The sequence below is a fragment of the Oncorhynchus kisutch genome, unplaced genomic scaffold, assembly GCF_002021735.2.
Source record: "Oncorhynchus kisutch isolate 150728-3 unplaced genomic scaffold, Okis_V2 scaffold3962, whole genome shotgun sequence".
Taxonomy (NCBI): domain Eukaryota; kingdom Metazoa; phylum Chordata; class Actinopteri; order Salmoniformes; family Salmonidae; genus Oncorhynchus; species Oncorhynchus kisutch.
Window position 1 is genome coordinate 80,001 of NW_022265907.1, and position 7,500 is coordinate 87,500.

Consider the following 7,500-nt stretch of genomic DNA (forward strand, 5'->3'; position numbering starts at 1 on the left):
CTAGTTAAATAAATAAATAAAATAAACAAAAAAGAGAGGGAGAGTTGAAGAGACAAACATACATTGTGTGTGTGAGTGAGTGTGACAGTTTGAATGGGCTGTCCTTGTCTTGCTCCTCCGTTTATCAGTTTGAATGGGCTGTCCTTGTCTTGCTCCTCTGTGTCAGTTTGAATGGGCTGTCCTTGTCTTGCTCCTCTGTATGTCAGTTTGAATGGGCTGTCCTTGTCTTGCTCCTCTGACAGTTTAAATGGGCTGTCCTTGTCTTGCTCCTCCGTATGTCAGTTTGAATGGGCTGTCCTTGTCTTGCTCCTCCGTATGTCAGTTTGAATGGGCTGTCCTTGTCTTGCTCCGCCGTATGTCAGTTTGAATGGGCTGTCCTTGTCTTGCTCCGCCGTATGTCAGTTTGAATGGGCTGTCCTTGTCGTGCTCCTCTGTGTCAGTTTAAATGGGCTGTCCTTGTCTTGCTCCTCCGTATGTCAGTTTGAAAGGGCTGTCCTTGTCTTGCTCCTCTGTGACAGTTTGAAAGGGCTGTCCTTGTCTTGCTCCTCTGTGTCAGTTTGAATGGGCTGTCCTTGTCTTGCTCCTCTGTGACAGTTTGAATGGGCTGTCCTTGTCTTGCTCCTCTGTGTCAGTTTGAATGGGCTGTCCTTGTCTTGCTCCTCTGTGTCAGTTTGAATGGGCTGTCCTTGTCTTGCTCCTCTGTGTCAGTTTGAATAGGCTGTCCTTGTCTTGCTCCTCTGTGTCAGTTTGAATGGGCTGTCCTTGTCTTGCTCCTCTGACAGTTTAAATGGGCTGTCCTTGTCTTGCTCCTCCGTATGTCAGTTTGAATGGGCTGTCCTTGTCTTGCTCCTCCGTATGTCAGTTTGAATGGGCTGTCCTTGTCTTGCTCCTCTGTATGTCAGTTTGAATGGGCTGTCCTTGTCTTGCTCCTCTGTGTCAGTTTAAATGGGCTGTCCTTGTCTTGCTCCTCTGTGACAGTTTGAAAGGGCTGTCCTTGTCTTGCTCCTCTGTGTCAGTTTAAATGGGCTGTCCTTGTCTTGCTCCTCTGACAGTTTAAATGGGCTGTCCTTGTCTTGCTCCTCTGTGTCAGTTTGAATGGGCTGTCCTTGTCTTGCTCCTCCGTATGTCAGTTTGAATGGGCTGTCCTTGTCTTGCTCCTCTGTGTCAGTTTGAATGGGCTGTCCTTGTCTTGCTCCTCTGACAGTTTAAATGGGCTGTCCTTGTCTTGCTCCTCCGTATGTCAGTTTGAAAGGGCTGTCCTTGTCTTGCTCCTCTGTGACAGTTTGAATGGGCTGTCCTTGTCTTGCTCCTCCGTATGTCAGTTTGAATGGGCTGTCCTTGTCTTGCTCCTCCGTATGTCAGTTTGAATGGGCTGTCCTTGTCTTGCTCCTCCGTATGTCAGTTTGAATGGGCTGTCCTTGTCTTGCTCCTCCGTATGTCAGTTTAAATGGGCTGTCCTTGTCTTGCTCCTCTGTGTCAGTTTAAATGGGCTGTCCTTGTCTTGAACCTCCGTATGTCAGTTTGAATGGGCTGTCCTTGTCTTGCTCCTCTGTGACAGCTCGTGCTCTGCCTTATCTCAGAGCTTCTCCTTCGTATATTCAGGTTGAGAAAAACCGCATGGGTTTGTATAGCATTATGGAGCGCACAACCAAGGGATCTATTCGACTATTTAGTCTCAATATTTAAATATTATATTCAGATATTATTTCAATTATACATCAGTCATTTCATTCCTGATTATACATGTATACATGTACCTATTAACATAGGTACATACAATATAGAAGTTTCGGATTTATCCAATATCCCTTATTATAATTCTCTCTCTCTCCCTCTATCTAACCACCAACAATCTTAATGGAAACAATTACAACCACATTGCATTTTAACATAACATAACATAAACAGTTACAAATAGACAAAACAAGACAAAACAGCACGTTATATCTCTGACCCCTGAAAGCCGATCCTTATCAGTGAATTTCCATCAGACTGAGCCGTACCGGACCACAGGATAAAATTACAACTTATCCCCTTCGGCGCCAGATTTGAAGAATAGTAATTAGCTATCCCCTACTGATCTCTATTCCTGATCCCTATCGAGCTGACCCCTATCAGAATTATTACACATGTCCGACCCCTATCGGTGAATCTCTATCAGACTGAACCACACCGGGTCACGGGTCCCAAAATTACAATTTGTCCCCTCGGCTGCAGATTTAATGAATAGTAATTAGCTATCCCCTACTGATCTCTATTCCCGACCCCTATCGGAACTATCAAAGACAAAACAGTGATCACTCATCATTGAAAGCTAGCAGACTGTGCTGACCGGGTCACGGGTCCCAAAATTACAATTTGTCCCCTCGGCGCCAGAGTTAATGAATAGTAATTAGCTATCCCCTTACTGATATCTCATCAATGATTTAAATCACACCGGCCGTCGCCGGTTCGTTACTACATATGTTCACGTACACTGTTATTTCGACTCGTCAGCAAATTATAAATTTACACAAGAATTCATACTTACTCGGAAAAACTGATAAAAATTTGGACAGACTATTCGACAATATGCAAAGTTTGATTTAACAGGCTTTTGCTTACCTTATTTTTTTTTTTATGGTGCACCTTGAAATCAGTTTTCCGAGTTGAGCAGAATTGTTGCCCTCCCCCGAAAGTCTTCACCCGTCTTTCTTATTTATTTAATGAATCGTCCTTTCCCCAACTCGCCTTCTCCACACCCAAATCAACTCACTTCGACTGGATCGTTAGTAAACCATCCTCTGCTACCATTTCTGTTAGTAATTGGATATGTAGACGGACGAGTCGGTCAAGGATCGATTCAGACAAGGTGGTAAATTGTATGACAAGCTACAGTTTATTCAGAGTGAAGATATCTAGAACAGCGTAATTACGGCTCTCCCGCTGGTTCGTACGGAAGCGCAGACGAAGAAGAGGCCGATACAATCAGTACACCACTTATATATAGAACAGAAAGTAGGTTGATTCTGGAAGATCGGATCTTTGGATTGGTTCAGCTGGGGTGTAGTCTGTAGTCTTCCGCCATTGGCTCAGTAGTCTGTCCGTCATCGTAGAATCCTCTTCGGGCATTCAACGTTCAGAGACAACGGAGATCATGTGTGTGTGCGCTGGTTTTGGCCATTAGTGTAATGCGGGAGCTATCCTGTAGGGGACCCCACAGGCTCAACTCTGAGTGGTAGCCCCCCCTTAACAATAGTTTGGTCACCTACATAAGAATTAGCATTTCTCTACACTAAGCAGCAGCATATAGCAGTGATAGCTAGGCAGCAGCATATAGCAGTGATAGCTAGGCAGTAGCATATAGCAGTAATAGCTAGGCAGTAGCATATAGCAGTGATAGCTAGGCAGTGGCATATAGCAGTGATAGCTAAGCAGCAGCATATAGCAGTGATAGCTAGGCAGCAGCATATAGCAGTGATAGCTAGGCAGTAGCATATAGCAGTAATAGCTAGGCAGTAGCATATAGAGGTTAATAGCACTGGGCTAATAAGCAGAGCATGGCACACAACATAACCACGCTATGTACAGAGGCTAACCTAGCACACAGTAAGAACAGGGTCAACTAGCATGAGAAACTGTGGTAAGCTAGCATGCTAGTCTAGTAGGCCACAGGCTGTGGATTGTAGCACACGGTGTGTACAGTGGAGGGCTAGTAGGCCTCAGGCTATAGCACTTTTTCATTTTTTTATTTAACCTGTCTAGGACTGGGGTTCCGCTAGCGGAAGCCCCCGCAACAGCCAGTGAAAGTGCAGGGCACCAAATTCAAAACAACAAAAATCTCATAATTAAAATTCCTCAAGCATTTACACCATTTTAAAGACAAAATTATCGTTAATCCAGCCACATTGTCTAATTTCAAAAATGCTTTACAGCGAAAGCACCACAAACGATTGTTAGGTCACCACCAAGCAACAGAAAAACCGAGCCATTTTCCCAGCCAAAGAAAGGAGTCACAGAAAGCAGAAATAGAGATCAAATGAATCACTAACCTTTAATGATCTTCATCAGATGACACTCATGGGACTTCATGTTACACAATACATGTATGTTTTGTTTGATAAAGTTCATATTTATATAGAAAATCTGAGTTTACATTGGCGCGTTATGTTCAGTAGTTCTAAAACATGCGGTGATTGTGCAGAGCCACATCAATTTACAGAAATACTCATAATAAACATTGATAAAGATACGACTATTATACATGGAACTTTAGATACACTTCTCCTTAATGCAACCGCTGTGTCAGATTTCAAAAAAACTTTACAGAGAAGGCAAACCATGCAATAATCTGAGTACAGTCTTTAGACAACAAAGCAGCCAAAAAGATACCCGCCATATTGGGTAGTCAACATTACTCAGAAATAGCATTTTAAATATTCCCTTACCTTTGATAATCTTCATCAGAATGCACTCCCAGGAATCCCAGTTCCACCATAAATGTTTGATTTGCTCGATAATGTCCATCAGTTATGTCCAAATATCTTCTTTTGTTAGGGCGTTTGGCAAATAAATCCAAAAGTGAGTTCAGGTCGTGCCGAATTTTGGACGAAATGTTCAAAACGTTCTGTTACAGTCCGTAGAAACATGCCAAGCTAAGTATGGAATCAATCTTTAGGATGTTTTTAACATACAACTTCATTAATGTTCCAACCGGACAATTCCTTTGTCTGTACAAATGAAGTGGAACGTAGCTACCTTTCACATGAGCGCGCCAGACCAAGGCTGTGGCACTCTGCCAGACCACTCACTCAAAGAGCCCTTATGAGCCCCTCCTTTAGAGAAGAATCCTCAAAACAGGTTCTAAATACTGTTGACATCTAGTGGAAGCCTTGGGAATTGAAACTTAACTAATATCACCCTGTATCTTCAATGGGGGCTGAGTTGAAGAACTACGAACCACAGATTTCTCACTTCCTGGTTGGATTTTTTTCTCTGTTTTTTTCTCACATTTACTGATGTGTCCTTGTTTCTCTATACAGCCTGGAGAAGACTGATGTAAACGTGTCCTTGTTTCTCTATACAGCCTGGAGAAGACTGATGTAAATGTGTCCTTGTTTCTCTATACAGCCTGGAGAAGACTGATGTAAACGTGTCCTTGTTTCTCTATACAGCCTGGAGAAGACTGATGGAAATGTGTCCTTGTTTCTCTATACAGCCTGGAGAAGACTGATGTAAATGTGTCCTTGTTTCTCTATACAGCCTGGAGAAGACTGATGTAAATGTGTCCTTGTTTCTCTATACAGCCTGGAGAAGACTGATGTAAATGTGTCCTTGTTTCTCTATACAGCCTGGAGAAGACTGATGTAAATGTGTCCTTGTTTCTCTATACAGCCTGGAGAAGACTGATGTAAATGTGTCCTTGTTTCTCTATACAGCCTGGAGAAGACTGATGTAAATGTGTCCTTGTTTCTCTATACAGCCTGGAGAAGACTGATGTAAACGTGTCCTTGTTTCTCTATACAGCCTGGAGAAGACTGATGGAAATGTGTCCTTGTTTCTCTATACAATCTGGAGAAGACTGATGTAAACGTGTCCTTGTTTTTCTATACAGCCTGGAGAAGACTGATGTAAATGTGTCCTTGTTTCTCTATACAGCCTGGAGAAGACTGATGGAAATGTGTCCTTGTTTCTCTATACAGCCTGGAGAAGACTGATGTAAACGTGTCCTTGTTTCTCTATACAGCCTGGAGAAGACTGATGTAAATGTGTCCTTGTTTCTCTATACAATCTGGACTAGACTGATGGAAATGTGTCCTTGTTTCTCTATACAGCCTGGAGAAGACTGATGGAAATGTGTCCTTGTTTCTCTATACAGTCTGGAGAAGACTGATGGAAATGTGTCCTTGTTTCTCTATACAATCTGGAGAAGACTGATGTAAATGTGTCCTTGTTTCTCTATACAATCTGGAGAAGACTGATGTAAATGTGTCCTTGTTTCTCTATACAGCCTGGAGAAGACTGATGGAAATGTGTCCTTGTTTCTCTATACAATCTGGAGAAGACTGATGGAAATGTGTCCTTGTTTCTCTATACAGCCTGGAGAAGACTGATGGAAATGTGTCCTTGTTTCTCTATACAGCCTGGAGAAGACTGATGGAAATGTGTCCTTGTTTCTCTATACAGCCTGGAGAAGACTGATGGAAATGTGTCCTTGTTTCTCTATACAATCTGGAGAAGACTGATGGAAATGTGTCCTTGTTTCTCTATACAATCTGGAGAAGACTGATGGAAATGTGTCCTTGTTTCTCTATACAATCTGGAGAAGACTGATGGAAATGTGTCCTTGTTTCTCTATACAATCTGGAGAAGACTGATGTAAATGTGTCCTTGTTTCTCTATACAATCTGGAGAAGACTGATGTAAATGTGTCCTTGTTTCTCTATACAATCTGGAGAAGACTGATGTAAATGTGTCCTTGTTTCTCTATACAGCCTGGAGAAGACTGATGTAAACGTGTCCTTGTTTCTCTATACAGCCTGGAGAAGACTGATGTAAATGTGTCCTCGTTCCACAGCCTGGAGAAGACTGATGTAAATGTGTCCTTGTTCCACAGTCTGGAGAAGACTGATGTAAATGTGTCCTAGTTCCACAGCCTGGAGAAGACTGATGTAAATGTGTCCTTGTTTCTCTATACAGCCTGGAGAAGACTGATGTAAACGTGTCCTTGTTTCTCTATACAGCCTGGAGAAGACTGATGTAAATGTGTCCTCGTTCCACAGCCTGGAGAAGACTGATGTAAATGTGTCCTTGTTCCACAGTCTGGAGAAGACTGATGGAAATGTGTCCTTGTTCCACAGCCTGGAGAAGACTGATGTAAATGTGTCCTTGTTCCATAGCCTGGAGAAGACTGATGTAAATGTGTCCTTGTTTCTCTATACAGCCTGGAGAAGACTGATGTAAACGTGTCCTTGTTTCTCTATACAGCCTGGAGAAGACTGATGTAAATGTGTCCTCGTTCCACAGCCTGGAGAAGACTGATGTAAATGTGTCCTTGTTCCACAGTCTGGAGAAGACTGATGTAAATGTGTCCTTGTTCCACAGCCTGGAGAAGACTGATGTAAATGTGTCCTTGTTCCACAGCCTGGAGAAGACTGATGTAAATGTGTCCTTGTTCCACAGTCTGGAGAAGACTGATGTAAATGTGTCCTTGTTCCACAGCCTGGAGAAGACTGATGTAAATGTGTCCTTGTTCCACAGTCTGGAGAAGACTGATGTAAATGTGTCCTCGTTCCACAGCCTGGAGAAGACTGATGTAAATGTGTCCTTGTTCCACAGCCTGGAGAAGACTGATGTAAATGTGTCCTTGTTCCATAGCCTGGAGAAGACTGATGTAAATGTGTCCTTGTTTTCTCTATGCAGCCTGAAGAAGACTGATGTAAACGTGTCCTTGTTTCTCTATACAGCCTGGAGAAGACTGATGTAAATGTGTCCTCGTTCCACAGCCTGGAGAAGACTGAT

At 42.9% G+C, this 7,500-nt stretch overlaps 1 protein-coding gene across 1 annotated transcript in view; it reads left to right on the top strand.

The window, feature by feature from the left end:
- LOC109886752 (regulator of G-protein signaling 7-like) overlaps nucleotides 1-7,500 on the top strand; it is a gene marked incomplete at its 5' end in the record, with an annotated part of 72,917 nt that overhangs the window by 39,011 nt on the left and 26,406 nt on the right. The gene's annotated exons all lie outside the window — the stretch shown is intronic.